The sequence below is a fragment of the Tigriopus californicus genome, chromosome 6 (assembly GCF_007210705.1).
Source record: "Tigriopus californicus strain San Diego chromosome 6, Tcal_SD_v2.1, whole genome shotgun sequence".
NCBI lineage: Eukaryota > Metazoa > Arthropoda > Copepoda > Harpacticoida > Harpacticidae > Tigriopus > Tigriopus californicus.
The window spans coordinates 13,457,800-13,464,820 of NC_081445.1; positions in this window are offsets into that span (position 1 = coordinate 13,457,800).

Sequence of the window (7,021 nt, forward strand, 5' to 3'; positions counted from 1 at the left end):
GCGGTTTTCGACATAAATAAATAAGGTGAACAAGGTCTGCCATACGCCTTTAGAAAATTCTAAACCATGACCCTTCCAGGATATCTCATGGTCAATAACCACCCCAAGGAATTTTAAAAACTCTTACTTGCGCCCTGTCCCGATCTGCTCTACTCTTTGACCGTTATGCCGAAGCTCAATATCGTGATTGACACTAGTGATGGGATCAAACAATCCAAAATCAGGATCGCCAGAAAGCTAGGAAAGTCAAAGCACGGGCCTTTTCTAGCATATCGTAGAATATTAGGCTTGACCAAAAAGGTGACCCTGGTTTGATCGGAGAAACTTCAGGGTTACTTTTTGTGATTAACTAACTGGTTTTCGATTTTCCGCTATTAATGCCGTATGCCATTGAAAATGTAAATTGGCAGCCCTACTTGCAACCTCCGGTGATTTTTTGCTTGATCCCCATCAGTAATTGACACCTCTGCCGGAAGTGTATAGCAACATCAGCTTTTCAGATTTGGCAGGTGATTTGGTGGCAAAGAACCAATATCTGCGCATCAAATATCGAGGTCGAATCTCAAGGAAACGTTTCTCGAGTGCCTTATAACAATCGCTAATTGTGGCCTGACTTTGGTCGATATTGTAACGGATTGTAACAACGAGAGAATCGTCCATCCTCATAAAAAATTGACTGCTGCTCTATATTTGGAAGTAGATCCATATTAGATGATGAATACCAAGATTCAAAATTTCTCAGCCAGTTCCTCATTTCAGGTGGTGACGCTGTTGAAGCAAGGATGGACGGGCGCATTAGGGACCCTGGATGCAGAGACCCGCGAGGTTGAGGATACGTCATCAAATTCGAGCGATCTGATTGGCTGCCAATTGTCAACGAACATGGGCTTTGTTTGGAAACTTTCTCAACAGGGAGTCAGTCACTTCCAAAAAGACCTAATGTGTTCGCATGGCATGAGAAGGCGAAGCTTTGAATGATTTATGACAAATCTGATTCACCTTGGGTTCAACCAACATATTCTACAGCATTAAAGTGTCTTTTGCCATTAGAATTGCATCAGTACAGTATTTCTCAATAAAATATAGCTGTCACGCTGATTTCTTGCATGTTGCCAGTCTCAATTTGGGCTAAAGCATTTCAAAAAAGAAAGTACAACCATATTAAACAAATTGAATTGTAAAGTATAAGGAACTTATTTCTTGAGAGACTCAGAAAGTTCACAAGCCATAATGTTAATTTGAATAATAGAACGAAATATGTTTGCAATCTAATGTTGTTAAAAAATGGGTTCAGCAATTATTGTGAAAGTAACAATACTATTTTTGATAATCTGAAATACCATATACATGAATCAGCTTGTCTTGGGAGTAAAATTTCGCAGTTTCCTTGAAAAAAAAAATTCCATGGTGCTTGTCATGACAGTACTTTTTCTTATACAGCGCATCAATTCAAAATCTGTTTGGAAACTTTTTAGTTCATCTGATCGCTTTCTTTTTCGAAGTGGAGCCACTTGTCAAACCTCGTGCGTCTCTGACCAGGGTCTCTAGGGCGCATGGCTTTCCGAAACCTGAAGACCCTCAAATAATGAGTAGGAATCGGAGCCACGGTAGGAGCCACCTGGGTGCCAGGGGTTAGTCCAGGTGCGTGTTTTACGTTTATCATTAATTCGGCCCTTTCATCTCGGCCTTGACGTCATCATATCTATCACTGATTTGTTGGAGTTTCACCAGCAATACATCGGCCGAGGTCGGGGCATAGACTGAACCCGCATGCGGTTACATTGATACAGCCTTTGCTCGCTCAAAGCCTTCTACTGACCAATCGATCTCTTCACGGTCGATGTCTTCTCGGATGTGGACATGGTGATGAGTGGTTGAAAGCGTACAGTGAAGTCCAGTCCCAACACTTGGATGTACCCCCAACTGGGATGATCCGATCTCCTGGTCGCAGTTAGTGGGCCACCACCGTAAAACTTGGACGGACTTACTGGTTCTTTACTGTTGGACACAGTTATACCGACTGCGCCATGTTACATCGACATGGCAAAGCCGGAGGCGGGAGGCGGAGCTGAAGAAGTAACGCGAATAAGAACGAAGAGACTCTCGCCCATGAAAGAATACTATTGCTCCATTCGGACAATGATTGAAAAGCTGAGATTTCAAGATATTCTCAGCGATCTTAAATACTTTTTCGCCCAAGATTTGAAATGCTTTAATATCACCCTCGCTCCTGGTAACCACCGTATTGCTGCATCTTCTGTTTTTGGGAAATCGATTCGTAGATTGAAGAATATTTAGGGCGAACTTTTGCCGGACTCAAAGCAGATTACGACGCCTTTGTTCAAGACGGCAAAATATGTAAAGAAATCCAAGTTTTTTTCTTGGCTTATACAAAATGAACCAATCCAACCTCTTCCGGATATAGTTCAAACTAACAGCATTATTGAGAATTGTGCCCTACCTATGCTGTACATTATGCTTGGCATTGTCATCAAAGTATATTCGTCCCTCGCCTCTCTAATTCCACTAGTTGAACGTTGGCCCCAGAGCCTTTACTTGGTAAGGGAAAATTACCAATGAAGAACATTTGAAGCAAATGAGTGTCGCACGTTGCTGAAGAATCTACATGGGTTAGGGATTGTGTTGAAGAACTGTAAAAAGGAAGACGTGGGAACACCTTTCTTGATAGTCGGGATTCTTTTAACGGCATTGTGATGATAGTGCATGAATAGGGCTTGTCAAGTGAACGCGTTCATAAACAACTGACAATATTCCATGGAGTAAAATCAAATACAACATGCCCAGTCATACCGCACTGTGCATGCATTGAATTTTGAAATTCATTGCATTTTACATGCTTGTCTAAGCAAATAGCATTGCGGTATTGAGCCAATTTGATAATGCTTTCACCAATTAACACCAAACATGTTCATTTTGTTGGGTTTTGTAACACAGCTCGCTCAAAATCACTCGATTATGGAGTATTCAATGGGCGGATAGTGCGAGTTAACTGTGATGTTTGTCTTAGTTCTCCCTCCCCAAAATGCCGAAAATCAGGGTGCCAGACCACATTTTTCCATAAATTTCCTTCACTGGACATGCCCTATAGGTGGTGAATATCAATGAATTAAAGAACAACATTACATCCTTCCAAACTCATTGGAAATCATCGGGAATGAGTCTAACACCCAAAGCCCCCATTGCTTTTTGTCATTTGTATAATCGACTTTGTCTTGTCAAAGAATGGCAAAAATATTTCCATCTTTAGTGAACAGGCCCACTAATCTCTCAATGCAAAATTTGAGCACAAATACCTTGTTAAAGGTGTCTTATGGCGTTGGTTTTTTTTCATGAGGTTGAGGTTTTACACATCAGTAATAATAACTCAAATAATTGTTCTAGATGCAGCTCACTGATGAACTGTCATCCAGTTTTGATATTTCTAGTGGTGTATGATACAAAAGAGCAAAGCTACCTAAATGTAATTGAAGGCGGCTTTAATCGTATGATAGAGTTAGGAATGACTAACACTAGTGTCCAACAATGTTGGGAAGTTGACCTTTCCGAAGGTGATGCCAGGACATAGGTTGTCCTCAAGAATAAAAATGTATTAAATAGAATAGTTCAATTGGCAGTAGTTTAAAGTGACAATGCCGAAAGATAAATAGTCTCTTTAAAAAGAAAAACTCCGCCAAAAACAAGCACAACGCGTACGCATATCATTACTATTGAAATAAAAGGGAATCATTCTAAGTGTAAAAGCTTAAAGACTTGAGCAACTACTTAACTATTCATGGATATTGTTGAAATCCTAACACCCTGGGGGTTTGAGGTAGCCTAAATTTACGTCTTGGCATTTGAAAATTACTTTTCCTTTGCTTAATGACACACCGTTGGCGATGATTGCTTGTCCCCGTTGGAATATCTCTTTGAAGGAAATCTACAGTCGTCTTAAACTGCCCGTTCAATCAGACTCTCTAAATAGGCTTAATAACCAGGAATTGGGGGCTCCAAACCGCTTCCTTCTCGCAAAGTTGGATTGCAGGTATAATGCAGGATCCAAAACTAGAAAAAAGGGAAGAAAACTGTTGATCAGAACAAATCAAGGGTCATTAATATACAATATTCATTTGACGGGGCGAGCAGTACTTGGGGCTTTCTAAAAGCTACACGCAGTCTGACTGATTCTAATTGTTTAGATACTTGCACACAGTGGTGAAAATACCCTTTAAAGTTTTGACGAAAATTCCCAAGCACATATTGGCATTTTTCTACGTCAGAAAACTAAGGGGAACAACTTTGATCTTATTGCTTTATGGAATTCTAGCCCACATAAAAAACTTACAAACCTAAAAAGATTATAAAAACTAATATTCTCAAAAACCTACTCAACATAAATTAGGAGCACACTTAGTTAGCTCTTTAATATAAATTATGATATCATCTATTTAATCGCAACTTAGTTACATGGGATTTAATGATCCAAATTTCATTGTTTTTAGCCCCAAAATGCCCTGGTTATGTGTTAATTCAATTTCCCAAAGAATTAATATCGATTTCAATATCACATCAATGAAAAACTATTTTGTTTAATTTTTTGTGCAACTGAAAACGAGTTGCACCCATGATGAATGAATTGGTCTCGTTTCCATTGTGAGGCGTTCATTTCAAAGAAATTATTGCTAAAACATCACTTTGCAATGTACCGATGGTAAGGATTAGGGATTAGGAAATATGCACACTTGCAGTTGACTCAGAGATCACGATAAATAGTTTCCTGTCAGATTATGAGGTGATGTGTAATAAATACATAAAGCGCCACCTGAGTCGTTGAGGGTCTGATGTTCAGTGGAACAATCACAATAAAACCACAAAAATATATAACTTCGGACCCAAATTAGACGTCCACTATATAGAAACTATTTCTACGATGTGGCGATTGATGGCCATAAGTCTCTCATTAATTTACTGAAAAAAAAAGAACTGGCTGTTAGACACATTGCACATATAAAAAAGTGTCCTTTCAAATTGGCTCACTTGTCGCATATACCGTGTCATCTTTTTCATCGAGAAATCATTGAAAAAAGAGCCCTTTATTTCAAAGGGGATACGAAAATGTGCCGTATTTCGATAATTTGTTTCCCTTGAGTGTGTTCCGAGTCTTCGATTAGCCCTTTTATTGCCTTTGATCAGATGTACATCATCCATGCTCCAATAACCGTCGTCTAACCATTATCCCAGCTTCTGTGGCGCTAAATACTCGTAGATATGGCACGTAAATCAAATGCCATTAGCTTCTATGATTAACCTTCACTGGCCTAACGTCGTACAATTTCGGTCAGTAGAAGGCGCATTCTTTTAAGTCCTATTGTCCTATGTAATCCTTAGTCGGTATGAAAATTGCTCATTCATGAGCATGAGGACAAATCGATGGCTTTCTCGCTGCATGAATGCACGGCAGTTTCAGTATCACTGGCAGATATAGAGCCCGTCGCGTAGTGACCAAAAGACACAAAAATGGCTTTTCGAAGCCACATGCGAGAAAAACAAGGCTTCTGTTTCATGAATGAAAATAGCTGATACGTAACCAAAACGTTGATACTAATGCATGATTCATTTTGGAAGATCATTGATGTTGGCAGTCTTACAGTTATGTTGATATACTAAAAAAATAGAAAGTGTTATTCAATGGAACATAAGCATTAGTTAGTTACTTTGTCCAAGAATGCTGATATTTGTAAAAATCTGAAAATCTAAGGACAAGTACAAGAGCAAAAGTATTTCTAGGGCCAGGCTCGGCGTTGAGAGGTGGATTGGAGCTAAATTCAGACATGCAAGTCTGTTCAGCCTGTTTAGTTGTTCAAATTTCGTTGAAATCAAATTTGTGCCCCAAATGTGGCATCCATAAGTTAGGATGGGCCTCACCAAGCCGGTAAAGGCCCACCGGAGTGTTTTGGGATTCGGCCCCCAATTTTTGCCTACTGCCCTTTTCAGAGCATACATTAGTTTTTTACATTTTACAACCTTGGTTTGAACATGTTTGTTCCATTTTAGTTTGGAATCAAAAGTTAGACCCAGATACTTTACTTCTTGGGAATAGGGTATTTTCTCTCCATAGATGGAGATCCTTTTGTTCGTAAATTTCCGTTTGTTGGTGAACACGATGGCAGTCGTTTTTTGGGCATTGAAACTTAGGCCATTTTCAGAGCCCCATTTAATGATTTTATCTATATGATCTTGCATTAGATCTACCATAGATTCTGGGTCAGCTCCTGTAATGAGGAGGCAGGCGTCGTCTGCAAATCCTACAGTGAGTACTGGGCCTTTGTTAAGTTTTCGTAGTATCGAGTCGAATGGAAGATTCCACGATAGTGGCGAGAGCACACCACCCTGCGGAGTCCCCCTTGTGAGGAATCTTTCAAACTCCTCTCCCTGAATTTGTGTCGTTGCCGTCCTGTTTTGGAGGTAGTACCCGTACCATTGCACAATTGCAGGGGGAAAATTCTTTTCCCTCATGCTGTTTATGATTGAACTTACATCTATATTGTCAAAGGCACCCTGAATGTCTAAGAACACACCCAGTGTGTATTGTCCTTGAAGTATGCCAGATTCAATTTTATCACAGACCTCAGAAAGGGCCGAGTCTGTGCTCTTTTGCTTTCGAAAGGCATGCTGCCGTTCATAGAGCGTATTCTCAAGCAAGTGCTTGTCCTCCAGTTGCCATAAAATGAGCTTTTCAAGCCCTTTTTGGAGGAAAGAGCTCAGGCTGATTGGTCGAAATGACCTTGGGTTTTGATAATTGTCCTTGCCATGTTTGGGAAGAAAAATTACTTTTGTTTTACACCACACTTCTGGAACATGGCCCAGGAGCAGGCACAGCTTGTATAGTTTGACAATGTGATTGATTGTGATATCATCTAAATGGTGTAGAACTATTGGTTTGATTCCATCGGGGCCGGGCGATTTATCGGGATGAAATTCCTTAAAAACGTCTTTGACCTTGGAAGGGGTTATGAAGCTA